Source organism: Mus musculus, chromosome 17, assembly GCF_000001635.26.
Source record: "Mus musculus strain C57BL/6J chromosome 17, GRCm38.p6 C57BL/6J".
NCBI lineage: Eukaryota > Metazoa > Chordata > Mammalia > Rodentia > Muridae > Mus > Mus musculus.
This window is the reverse complement of record NC_000083.6, coordinates 20,898,785-20,912,842: the sequence shown is the minus strand read 5'-3', so window position 1 is coordinate 20,912,842 and position 14,058 is coordinate 20,898,785.

The window sequence follows — 14,058 nt, the reverse complement described above, 5'->3', positions numbered from 1 at the left end:
ACTTCTAAATTCCCTGGAGTCTCTAGTCTCTTGAGGGTTAGGTGCATCTTCTTTGACTGAACTCAGACCCGGTAGTACTCTGCTGTATATATGTTGGGGGTCCTATACCAGCAGGTGTATGCTGCCTGTTTGGTGGTCCAGTGTTTGAGAGATCTTGGGGTTCCAGTTTAATTGAGTCTTATGGTCCTCCTACAGCATTGCCCTCCTCCTCACCTTCTTCTGGCTTTTCCCTAATTCAGCCAGAGGGGTCAGCAGCTTCTGTCAATTGGTTGGGTGCAAATATCTGTATTTGAGTCTTTCAGCTGCTTGTTGGGTCTTGCAGAGGGCAGTCATGATAGGTCCCTTTTTGTGAGTGTTTCATAGCCTCAGTAAAAGTGTCAGGCCTTGGGTTTTCCCATTGAGCCAGATCCCACTTGGGCCTGTCCCTGGACCTTCTTTCCTCAGGTTCATCTTCATTTACATCCCTGCAATTCTTTCAGAGAGGAACAATTATGAATCAGTTTTGACTGTGGAATGGCAACCCCATCCCTCAGTTGATGCCCTGTCTTTCTGCTGGAGGTGGGTCTACAAGTTCCCTCTCCCCACTGCAGGGCATTTCATTTAAGGCCCCTCCCTTTGAGTCCTGAGAGTCTCTCACCTCCAGGTCTCTGGTACATTTGGGCTCACTTTTTTGCTGTTGTTCACCAGGGTCATGGCTGGATTTTTTTCCTCCAGTGGAGGGTATAACAAAAATATGAAATTGTTAGCAGTATGAAAGCTAACAAATTCAGATAACTGTAACTGTTTTGTTTTTTCATGCTTTATGAGTCTAATATTTTGTATACACACACAAATATATATACATATATATATGTATATATATACACACACACACACACACACATATATATATATATATATATATATATATATATATATATATATATCCACACAATTATGGTATTTCACAAGACCTGTGAAAACTTACATAAGATACTATCCCAGCACTGAGGGAAGAGGAATATAGGCATGAATTTTCAATACTACCTGAAATCCTAGTAGCATTGCATAGCTGCAGGTAGAGAGAGATTCATTTTACTGTAACGTTGTGACTTTGTGTTAAACTGAGCACACCAGGCAGTACACACAATAGTACTTGGGCAACATAAAGTAAACTTTATGGAATTTAAAAGTACTTGAATGACAGGGCAGATCTGAGAGAATTTTGGAGAATGTTTTACTCTGATCAAGATACAGCATATAAAAATTTTAATTAATTAATAAAAAATATTAAAAGTACCAGTGGAAGTGACTTTATCTGGTGCCCATAGGAGCAAAGCAGAAGTAAAAGTTATATGTAGTTCTAATCTGCATATTCAAACAATGGCTCATTGGCATTAATCTTAGGTAATTTTTCTTGAGGCTAAAACAGGCTAGGGAACAATATGTTCAAGAACAGCAGCTGACTGAGACAAATGCAAAATGCAGATACTTACAGCTAATCACTGGACTGATGTCAGGGTCCCTACAGAAGAGTTAGGGGAAGGATAAAAGGAGCTGAAAAGGATGGCAATCCCATAGGAAGAATAACAGTATCAACTAGTCAGGAACCATGTGGTGAATTCCTAGAAACTAAGCTACTAACCGAAAAGCATACATGGGCTGGTCCTTGTCCTACCTCCCCCCCCCTACACATTTGTAGCAGAGTACTGCCTTGTTTTAGAGGGCAAGAATGCTCCTAATCCTGTTGAAACATGATCCCCAAGGGAAAGGGGCGGGGTGAGGTGGGAGTAGGTGGGTGTGTGAGAGTTGTGGATGGGTGGGGTGCACCCTCTTAGAAGCGAAGGAGATGGGAAGTGTGGGGAAAGATCTCTTGGAGGGGGTACCAGGAAGGGGGCAACATTTGGAATGCAAATAAATAAAAGAATTAAAAGGAAAACAAAACAAACACACAGAAACAAAAAGAACGTAAGGAAGAGATGACTGTTGTCTATAAATATATTAAATGCTGAAAGCACTGTCAAAAATGAGATACAGTTCCTACATGTATCATGAGCAGAATAAATACAGAAAAAAAGTAGAAACTGATTTCAGAGAATCACCCTCTCTAGAAATGTTTATCTATCTATCTATCTATCTATCTATCTATCTATCTATCTATCTATCTATCTATCTATCTATCTATCTATCTTACATTCCAGCCATTGCCCCCTTCTTGTCTCACCACATTTCTTCATCCCATTCCCCCTCCCCCTTTTCTCCAAAATGGTGCTACCCCCCCCAATATTCCCCTTCCCTGGGGTCTAAAGTACCTCCAGGATTAGTCACATTTTCTCCCACTGAGGCCAGTCCAGCCAGTTCTGTGTTATATATGTGCTGCCAAGAACCAGCCTATGTATGCTGCCTGATTAGTGACTCAGTCTCTGAGATCTCCTAGGGGTCCTGGTTAGTTTAGACTGCTGGTCTTCCTATGGGTCACCGTTTCCTTCAGCTCCTTTATTCCTTCCCCTAATCTTCTTCTTCATATCCCCTATGGAGATAGGGGTACCAGACTTCAGTCCAATGGTTGGGTATGATCATTTGCCTTGGTCTCATTCAGGTACTGGAAGGGCCTCTTAAAGGACAGCTTGTCTGTAAACACATCATGGCATCAGTAATAGTGTTATATTTGGTGACCATCCTCATGAAGATCCCAAGTTGGGCTGGTCAATTGACACCCTTTCCTTCAGTCTCTTCTCCATTTTTGTCTCTGGAGTTGTTTTAAACAGGAACAATGCAGGGTCAGAAATTTTGACTGTGGTTTGGTAGCCCCGTCACTCCACTTGGGACCTTGTCTATCTACTTGAGGTGGACTCTTCAAGTTCCCTTTTCCTACTGTTGGACATTTTGGCTTAGGTCACCCCCTTTGAGTCCTGAGAGTCTCTCACCTCCAAGGTTTCTGGGAATTTCTAGAGGGTCCCCTGCCTTCCACCCTGAGAAACTTTATATATCCACTCATTCTCCTGGTCCTCTAGGTTTCTCTCCTGTTCTCCCCCCTCCAATAATACCTGGTCCTGTTTCCCTTTTCCTTCCTCCTCTCCTCTCCCACCCAGGTGCCCCCTCCCTCTGCTTCCCATGGTTATTTTGTTTCCCCTTCTAAGTGGGATTGAAGAATCCCCACTTAGGCCTTCATGCTTGTTAAACATCTTACGGTCTGTGGGTTGCATCCTGGGTATCCTGAGTATTGTGTACTTTTTGGTTAATATTCACTTACCATACATGTCCTTTTGGAGTCTGAGTTATCTCATTCAGGATGATATTTTCTAGTTCCATCCATTTTCCTGCAAAATTCATAATGTCCTCATTTTTAATAGCTAAATACTATTCCATTGTATAAATGAACCATATTTTCTGTATCAATTCTTCAGCTGAGTTGTTTCCAGTTTCTGTCTATTTCAAGTAAGGCTGTAAGGAACATATAGTGGAGCATGTGTGCTTGTGGTATGGTGGAGCACCTTTTGGGTATATTCCCAGGAGTGGTATAGCTAGATCCTTTAAGTAGAGCTATTTCCTGTTTCCTGAGGAACAGCCAGATTGATTTCCAGAGTGGTTGTATCAGCTTGCAGTTCCATCAGCAATTTGAAGGAGTGTTCCCCTTGTTCCACATCCTTGCCAGCATGTGTTGTGACTTGAGGTTTTGATCTTAGCCATTCTGAGTTGTATAAGGTGGAATTTCAGGGTCGTTTCAATTTGCATTTCCCTGATGATCAAGGCTGTTGAATATTTCTTTAAGTGCTTCTAGGTCATTTGAGATATTTCTGCTAAGAATTCTGTTTAGCTCTGTACCCTGTGGAGAGCCATGAGCAATTGCCATCATGAGCCTCCTCTGTGCCTAACTGGTAAACAAGTAATGTGCGCAGGTGCAAGAGTAAATTCGTGCCAAGTCACTGCCCATCCCAGGGCGTAGTAGTGGGGTGATGAGTGAGCAGCTAATCAGGAGCTGACACGTCACAGGGAGGGGTATATAAGCAGCATCATTTTCCTTGTTCGTTGTTCTTCTTTCGCCTATGCAATCAATGCTCTCCCAATAAACGTGTGCAGAAGGATCCTGTTGCAGCATCGTTCTTTCTGGCCAGTTGAGCGCGTGCAAGAGTACCCCACTTTTTAAATTGAGGTACTTTGGTTTTTTTCTGGAGTCTAACTTCTAGCCCTCTATCAGATGTAGGCTTAATGAAGATTTTTTCCCTAATCTATTGGTTGTTGATTTGTCCTGTTTACAGTGTCCTTTGCCTTACAGAAGCTTTTCAGTTTCATTAGGCCACATTTGTGAATTGTTGATCTTAGAGCCTGAGCCACTGGTGTTTTGTTTAAGAAATTTCTCCCTGTACCAATGACTTTGAGGCTCTTTCCCACTTTCTCTTCTATTAGATTCAGTGTATCTGGTTTTATATTTATGTCCTTGATCCACTTGGATTTGAGCTTTATTTAAGGGGATAAATATGTAACTATTTTTATTCTTCTACATGTAGTCTGCTAGTTAGACTGGCACCATTTATTGAAGATGCTGTCCTTTTTCCAATGTATGCTTTTGGCTTCTTTGTCAAAGGTCAAGTGTTCTTAGAAGTGTGGGTGTAGAGAAATTGCATGAGGTGACTGTGCCCAGCCTGCTAGCTGCGAGGTGACATGGGATTTCTGTATATCTCAGCATACTGAGACAGCAAGAATGCACACTTTCTCAGCTGAGAATCCTGGTATTCTGCTAAGTAAGCTGCATGACTGAGAAGGTGATATTCATGACTATTTTCTTATGAGAGAGTAACTTTGTATTTTAATTAGACAACACATACAAGTTGGACCTCAGACAGATTTCTCAATCTGCAAAATGGTTTCGGTTACCTTAAATCTAGAAAAGACACTTCTTGAGAAACAGAAGTGTTGAGAATTAGAAGCTGTGAGAAATTTTTATTCTGCTTATCTATAAAAGATGCTGGAACATTCAGTATGCTATGCATTGGCACTTTATTGCTGTGCATCCCCTCTGTACTGATTAATGCCACCCTAATTTAGGACTGCAACGCATTAGACTTTGACATGTGGGTTTATTTTGGGGCCTTTGCTTCTATTCCATTGATCAACCTGCCTGTCTCTGTATCAGTACCATGAGGTCTTAATACTGTTGCTCTGTAGTACAGCTTGAGGACAGAGATGGTGATTTCCCCCAGAGGTCTTTTATTGTTGAGAATTGTTTTGACTATCCTGGGTTTTTTATTTTTTTTATATGAAGTTGAGAATTGCTCTTTCCATTTCTGTAAAGAATTGTCTTGTAATTATGATGAAGACTGCATTGAATCTGTAGATTGCTTTTTGTAAGATGGCGATATTCACTATGTTAATCCTACCAGTCCATGAGGATAGGACATATGTCCATCTTCTGAGGTCTTTTCAATTTCATTCGTCACAGAGTTTTAGTTCTTGTTGTACAGAATTTTCATTTGCTTGGTAAAAGTTACACCAAGATACTTTATACTACTTGTGACTTTTGTGAATGGTGTTGTTTCCCTAGTTTCTTCTTCAGCCTGTAATCATTTGTATAAAGGAAGGGTACTGATTTGTTTGAGTTAATTTTATTTCCTTCCACTTTGCTAAACATGTTTATTAGTTGCAAGAGTTCTCTGGCAGAATTTTGGGGGTTGCTTATACTATTGTATCATCTGCAAATAGTGATACTTTGACTTTTTTCTTTCCCATTCATATCTTCTTGATTTTCTTTTGTTGTCTGGTTGTTCTACCTAGAACTTCAAGTACTATATATGGACTAGATAGAGAATGTGCAACCTTGTCTTGTTCCTGATTTTAGTGGTAGTGCTTTTAGTTTCTCTCCATTTAACTTGATGTTGGCTGTTGGTTTGTTATATATTGCTTTTATTATATTTAGGTATGTGCCATGACTTCCTGATCTCTCCAAGTCTTTTAACATGAAGTGGTGTTGTATTTTGTTGGAGGCATTTTTCAGCATCTAATGAAATTATAATGTGATCTTTTTCCTTGAATTTGTTTATATAGTGTATTACATTGATGGATTTTAATATATTGAACCATCCCTGCATCCCTGGGATGAAGCCTACTTTAACATGGTGAATGATGGGTTTGAACTGTTCTTGGATTCTGTTTCTGAAAATTTAGGTCAGACCTCCTGTGTTCCTGGTTAGGGAGAAACCTCTGGAAGACAGACAGCCTTTGGGTTCCAGGGACAGGATCTGCCCAAGTTGCAGGTAAAGGTGCAGAACAGAAGGACTGTGTCTCTGGTTATGGCAGACATCCTGGGAGAGAGTCATACTCTGGTGTGTGGGAGGATATCAGGCCTCTCTATATGGCCCAGGTAGAGGAGCAAAGTATCTCTTTAGAAATTTAATGACTTTATGTGCACTGTTTGATATTATACAACTTTATGATTTGAGAGATCCTCAAGGTAAGTGGTGTTTAGACTTTAGATTTCTTTTAAGGTTACTTACTGTCAACCTATGATAATATCTGTCTGATCACAGCCTTGTACCACATGGCCCGAGGACCCATAATCTAGCAGTAGTCTGCTAATAGCAGTAGTCTGCTAATAGCAGTAGTCTGCTAATATTTAGAAGAGACTGTCATCAGGTAATTTCAGAGGCACTTTATGAATGTTAACTTTTATTTTCAAAGCTATCTATGGTGTTACTGAAGCCACACTCTTTCACTTCAGTGAACCTTGCTATAATAACAGCTGCTCTAACCTATAGAAAAATTGGTCTCAGTTGCCCTGGTACAAATCCAACAAACTATCGATTGCTTGCATTGGCATTATCAAAGCTAATTTGTACATGTTGTGAGACATAGAGTAGTACCTCTCCTGTTGTTCCAGCCAGAACCTTTGATGAAACAAATGAGGCTGTATTCATTGAAACTTTTGCTGGTTCTGTATAATGATCATGAGTCAGTTTGAAAACTATACACTTGGCTGTAAAGGGTGAAATTAAAATCTGTATATTGCATGTAATACTTCTGGTGATATAAACATTCTCTTCACTCTTCTCTTTAATCAATATGAAAGGCTATTCTTCTAGGTCTACTCTCATTACTCATTTTGTGCTAGAGAATTGCTCTCAATTAAGGTTTACCACCAATGGTGTCTTTCTACTTGTGCTGTTTTTAATTGCTGTGACAGACAGAGTAGGCTTCCTGTATAGAACACAATACTGAGGAGTTTTCAACTCATACTCAAATAGTTTGAGAAGGTAGCACTGGCTTATTTACCATCTCATGGATACAGATGACTTTTAGTTGTAAGGGATGGATTCTTCTGGAGTTGACCTCTGCTTTGACTTGTCATTGCTGATGTAATGCTTACAACTTTTTCAACATATTTCTGTCCCATAATTTATTTTTCATTTTCACTGAGATGTACAAAGTAAGCAATGATATCTTGTGTGGATGACATTATAGTTCTTCTTTTACTCTTACTTCATTACAGTTCCTGAATTCCTGACTCAATCTGATCTACTCAATGTTTAAAAACAGAAAAATCACTTACATTTTATAATAATAAACGTAATGATTAATTTCACTTTTTATAGGGGAGTCCAGAGAAACTATTAAGTCCATTGAGAAAAATGAATCTATTTCTACGACTCTCATATTAGAGACCTTGATATTCCCTCCACTATTATTCATATCCTAGCATCCAAGGTCAAAATGTTTATAAGAACTTTCCCAAACTATTGGTCTCTTTAGAGACACTCAGGAAAAACTCATAATAATCTTTGGTAGTTAGAATCTAGAGAAGTTGTTGACAGAGCTTTTTCAAACTATTGGTCTCTTTGGAGACACTCATGTAAAACTCATAATTATCTTTGACAGTTAGAATCTAGAAAAGTTGTTGGCTCCCAAAAGCAGTGCTGTCATTGCCACTGCAGGTGAAATAAAGTTGCAGTTCAGAAGCGAGATGAGGCGACAGAGCCACAGACTTATATAGACTATTGTAGTTTATCTTCCAACCTTTTTTGTTGAGCTTCTGGTCAGCAGAATACAGAGACAATGATTCTGTATAAATAAGGAGTCTGAAAAACACTTTAATTTAAAAAAATTGTCTGGGAAGCAGGAAAATTAAGGAATTGCATTCTAGGTAAGTGCTTAATCTAGAGATATGATTATGAGGTAGAAATTGTTGTAGTCCAAATTAAGTCAGGTGCTATAAATTAAGGTACTAAGAGAAATGTGTCCCATGTATTTCTTTAATCCATGAAATGGCTAATGTAATGTGCAGAAATCTTTTCTGAATCTAGTATATTTTGCAAATCATCATGAAATAAGACTTTGAAGGTACTGAAAGATTACAATTCTATCACTTACATTTCTACTACCATATCATTTACATGAATCTTGACCAAGTTTTCAGGATAAAAATCACAGATTCTAGTGTAATGGCTTCATGTTAATAATACAGTTTACATTGGTACTATAACAATCAAGGCATCACTGAAAGAATGCAGTATCTCTACTTGCTTATAGAGTTAAACATGTTTCTACTGAGCACTACACCTCAGTAGTAAGTAGGGTGTAGGTATTGGGTGTCTTAAAAGCCAATTGTGAGATGACTTATGATGATACTTTTTTCCATGAGTTTGGGAACAGAATGATCATAAGAAGGTATCAAAAGGGTGACACTGGGATTCTTCTAAGATAAGTGTATCTTCTGATTTTTTTTTCTGACCTGGTTTAGTGACATTCTATTGTTACTTCAACCACTAGATTAGTTCTCTATTGTATTCATTATTGATATTGCTGGAGCTAAGAGCTTTGTGAAAGGAAAACACTGATGTTACCAAGAAGCAATATCCATACCTAAATTTTTTCATTTAAATTTGTGTAATGTATGAGGGTTCAGTCTGTAGATATTATATATTTGGTTCAGATCCGATCTGCGTAATATCTCTTTCCTGTTGTTTATTGTTGTCCAAAATTTTCCAAAATTAATTATAGTTTTCAGGTTAGTAACTATAAGCCTTAAGGCTATAAGCCTTAATATTAAATTAATAATAATTTAATGTTATCTGTGTGTATATTTACACATGAATTCTTGTGGGCAAATCCACCTGTATGTTCGAGTGTACTCTCATTCTCTCTGTGTGTATGTGTAGACCTGTTTTGTGTCTCTGTGTGTGTCTGTTTCTCTCGTGTCTGTCTATGTGTGTTTGGGTTTATTTGTACAGAGAGGACAGGATGACATCCTTATTTAGACACTTTTTAAAAAGCCTCATCTTAATGTTCATTATTTGAGAAAGAGTTTCTAACTGGCTCAGAATGCTTTGCACATTCTAGCCTGCTGGTCTTGAAATTCCACAAATACTCCAAATTTTGGATGATTGCATGTCCTAACAAAGAACATTTAAAAAATGGTTTGTTCAGATTTATTTATATGGAAATGACTTTGACAACTCATCTGTCTCCTCAATTTAAAACTTAATTTATATGCTACATCAGCTAGTCAAATGTTTTCATGTGATGTAGCTGAGTGTCAAAGTGATACTGTTTAATAACACATTTGGTAAATAGTGCTATGCTTTTACTCCAGGAAAGATTTAAATATTTGATGCGCCGGGTGTGGTGATGCACACACCTTTAATCCCAGCATTCGGGAGGCAGAGGCAGGCGGATTTCTGAGTTCAAGGCCAGCCTGGTCTACAAAGAGAGTTCCAGGACAGCCAGAGTTATACAGAGAAACCCTGTCTCGAAAACAAAAAAAAAAAAAAAAACCCAAAAATATTTGATGCAAAAATGAATATTGAAGCTTGTCATTACATTACATGCTTTTAATATCAGCATTCAGGAGGGAAAAGAAGACAGACCTCTGTGAGTTGAAGACAGCCTTGTCTATACAGTTAATTCTAGGACAGACAGGGCTATATATATAGAGAGAGACCTTGTCACAAAACAAACAAACAAACAAACAAACAAGTCACCAAAAATTGGATATTGAATCTATCATTTGCTAATCAAATTCAACTTGGCATGGACAGTGTTTTCAGGACTAGAGAATAATTTGAGGATATCATTACAACTAGTGCGAGAAAAGTAGCATAAAATTGCAAGTTAGAAAAACTAAGTTTAAAAATGTGGCTCTCATAATATTATGGAATACAGACATAGGATAGTAGGCAATCAGCCTGGAGATACTCATATTTCTTAAATCTCTTCATTGCCAACAACCCCATTAGGAATTTTAATAGTATGTTACCAAGGTTTCTGTCAGGTCTCATCTTGCCAATGAAGGCAATGGAATTTTCCACATCAAATATTTATGCAAATCATGGAAGGTGGCAGATTAGGATGATTATACAAAATGGTGATTCATAGATTGTCATTTCTGTTTGAGATTTCATTTTACCTGTGCTAAATTTACTTATACAGTAGCATCTTAAATAAGGCATTATTAATGACAACACATCAAGAATCACTTGATGCGATTAATATAGTCACAATGTGTGCTCATGTAAAGAGTTGTGTTGCTCTGAGGACAAATCTTAGCCACCGAGAATTGGAGAACTGAGAATTGAGGTTTGAAATCACCCACATATTTTAAGGTAATAAAATTCTGGATGTTTTTTCCTCTTCTTTATATCGTCACCTTACTATGTTTACTGATTGAGGGTTGAGGGCCTTACACCTGACTAATTTTCAGTCCCAAAGCATTCCACTTTCTAATCATTGTTTTCTTTTTAAATTACTATTAGATATTTTCTTTATATACATTTCAAATTTTATCCCCTTTCCAGGTTTCCGCTCCGAAAATCCTCTACCCCCTTTTCCCACCCCCTGCTCCCTAACCCTCCTAATCCCACTTCCTGTCCCAGGAATTCCCCTATAGTGAGGCATAGAAGCTTCACAGGACCAAGGGCCTCTCTTCACATTGATGACTGACTAGGCCATCCTCTGCTACACATGCAGCTAGAGCCACGAGTCCCACCATGTGTTTTCTTTGATTGGTGGTTTAGTCCCAGGGAGCTCTGGGAGTACTGGTTAGTTCCTATTGTTGATCCTCCTACTGGGCTGCAAACTCTTTCAGCTCCTTGGTTACTTTCTCTAGCTCCTTCATTGGGGAACCTGTGCTCCTGTGTACCTCCAGTGTTTGGCAATTCTTAAGATGCAAGGTGACTATTTCTGTTCATAGATCTTCCATAGTAGATTCATCTTTAGAACTTCCAGAGAGGGCATTCAAAATCTCAGCAAGATAAGAGCTATAGGTTGGTAGAACTTAAGAAGTTACCATACATGCTACCTTTCCATGTGCTTCTGTGTATTGTAATCAATACCCTTCTTTGTATGATTTCATTATTTAAATTTATTTCTTCTGGCACTTCATTTTTCCTCTGACTTCTCTAAGTTCCCATCTAGTATGGGGGCCAGTTCTAGACATAAGAGACTTTGCCAAAGTGTCTGCCTCTATTATATCATGCAGTTTGTATGATTTTAAGTTCTTGAGGACCTACAGCTCTCACAGTTCTTGCTTTACATGAGCATTTCTCAGTTACTATGTTGTCCCCACGAGCAACTCTGTGGGGTCCCAAAAGGCTTGCAGCTGTCCTTAGAACTGCTGGTGTTGATGATTTCTTCATTTATTCTCTCAACTAGTCAGTGCTCTCTGTCTTCTCATTCAATAGTTTTAGTGTAGGAGGAACTCAATAGAAGAACACATGTTCCTCATGGTCAGTACCTTTAGCTCATAATATGAATAGTTTTCTATATCTTTTACCTTGGTTGATTTTCAATATGCTCTTTCCTTTGTAATAACCTGTGACCAGGAGTACAACAGTTTTTATGTGTTTCTAAATTTTTCTGATACATGATTGAATCCTAGAGAGATCCATGATCTAAGATATAGAGGTAAGTCATAAGTGATCAAGGTCTTGGACTATATTCTGTTATTCTATTATCTTAACACTCCCCCAAATTAGATGCTTAGTGAGCAGAGGGTATATCATAAATGTTTAGAATTTATGTTTGCCCACTAATTACTGAAAGATGGATGATCTTTATTTTCCTCACCAAGTATAATTGTGCTTCTCATAGGTAGAAAGAGTGTTTTACATTGAATGAACAGCAGTAGGTTATTTGATTTTTTCCTGGTACAGGTCAATAACTTAGGTATACTAACATATATAAATTCTTCTGTGAATAGGATTCAGATTAAAATTCTAGTTATTTCTTTGGTGATATTTTTAACTTTATCATATTTCACTACTGTACTGGCTAGTTTTGTGTCAACTTGACACAGCTGGAGTTATCACAGAGAAAGGAGCTTCAGTTGAGGAAATGCCTCCATGAGATCCAACTGGAAGGCATTTTCTCAATTAGTGATCAAGGGGGAAAGGCCCCTTGTGGGTGGTGCCATCTCTGGGCTGGTAGTCTTGGTTCTATAAGAGAGCAGGCTGAGCAAGCCAGGGGAAGCAAAACAGTAAAGAACATCCCTCCATGGCCTCTGCATCAGCTCCTGCTTCCTGACCTGCTTGAGTTCCAGTCCTGACTTCCTTGTTGACAAACAGCAGTATGGAATTATAAGCTGAATAAACCCTTTCCTCCCCAAAATGTTTCTTGGTCATGATGTTTGTGCAGGAATAGAAACCCCGACTAAGACAATTACCATTTATAGCCTTTTGTATTTAATTGTCCCAGAGAGCAATGCTTATATGCACAGATTATGATATCATGTACCCCCTTCTACTGATACTGAATTTCTTAGTGACTTTGTTCAGCTGAGTGCACTATATGATGCAGCATTGGAATGTGAGAATCAATATTTAACTTGATATTGTTTATAATATCTATGAGAAGGGTGGAGTCTAACAAGACACACACAGAGATCTCTTAGAATGCCTCTAACACGTTATTCCCTCCAATTTTGATTCCAGTTACCACTTAGGACTGAGAAAAATTAGACTCTCCTAAACATGCTGTTTCATTCAAAGTTAAAAAAATAACCTTCATAATTGATTTAAATAGTATGCAACAGGAAGTTTCAGAAATGTTCCCAACTTCCAATAACAGCATCGATTTTTCCACTGCATGTGTACTGGAAATTGCTCTTCTGAAAGAAGATAAGAGCCCTAGGTTAACAGGCTGTTATCTGTGTTTCTAATTGATACCCCTGTCCCTGTCTCTGTATGTAAAATTTCAGCCTACTGAGGAATGAGTCAAGTGAACATATTCTTTTCAGTCTGAGAGACAGAGAATCAAAGAAATGATGTCTGGAAAGTGCACATATCTAAAAGGGGGATTGTGAAATGAGAACACATACAGTACAAATTTAGCAAAGGTGAGAAAACCTTTTTAGCATGAAGATGAGCTAATAAATAGATGAGAGTCCTTAATATGTCCTAAACTGTTATGAAGATAATTATAACATAATGAGATCTTTGCTAGGGTAAACTTTTGATTTAGAATTGTTAACAACTTGTGTGTATAGTCAGAAGACAGCCTCAGATTTATGATCTATTTCTTTTGATACATGGTCTCCACTTCTCTGAAACTTTCTTAGGGTAGGATAACTGCTTAGCAGGTACTAGGAAATCTTCTGTCTCTTCATTCACAGTGCTTGTATATTAAAGGTGTGAGGATGTACCCATTTACTTTTATGTGATGTCTAGAGTTTGAAGTCTGTTCCTCATAATTGCAATGCAAGCAGTTAATAAGCAGGCCTCATTGCCCATCCCAGTAATAATATAATTTCAATACCACAGTACTTTATCACATGTCAATTTTCACATCTCCACTGATTTATGAATCATGAAATGCTCATAGGAGAACCTCAATGGACATGTGATAATAAACAGAGAAATGTCCAAATTCTACACCAAGAACCACAGGCAACTGAAAATAGCAGGGATCAGAGGAAGTGATCTTGCCCAGAGAAAAGCATACCTACTTGTTGTCCAGTGTCAAATGACAAATGGTCATCAGTGGAAATATATACAACTAATATTCTATAAAACCAACAACTTCTTTATCCATTCATATATATACATAAATACACATATATATATGTATGCATATATGTACATACACACACATACA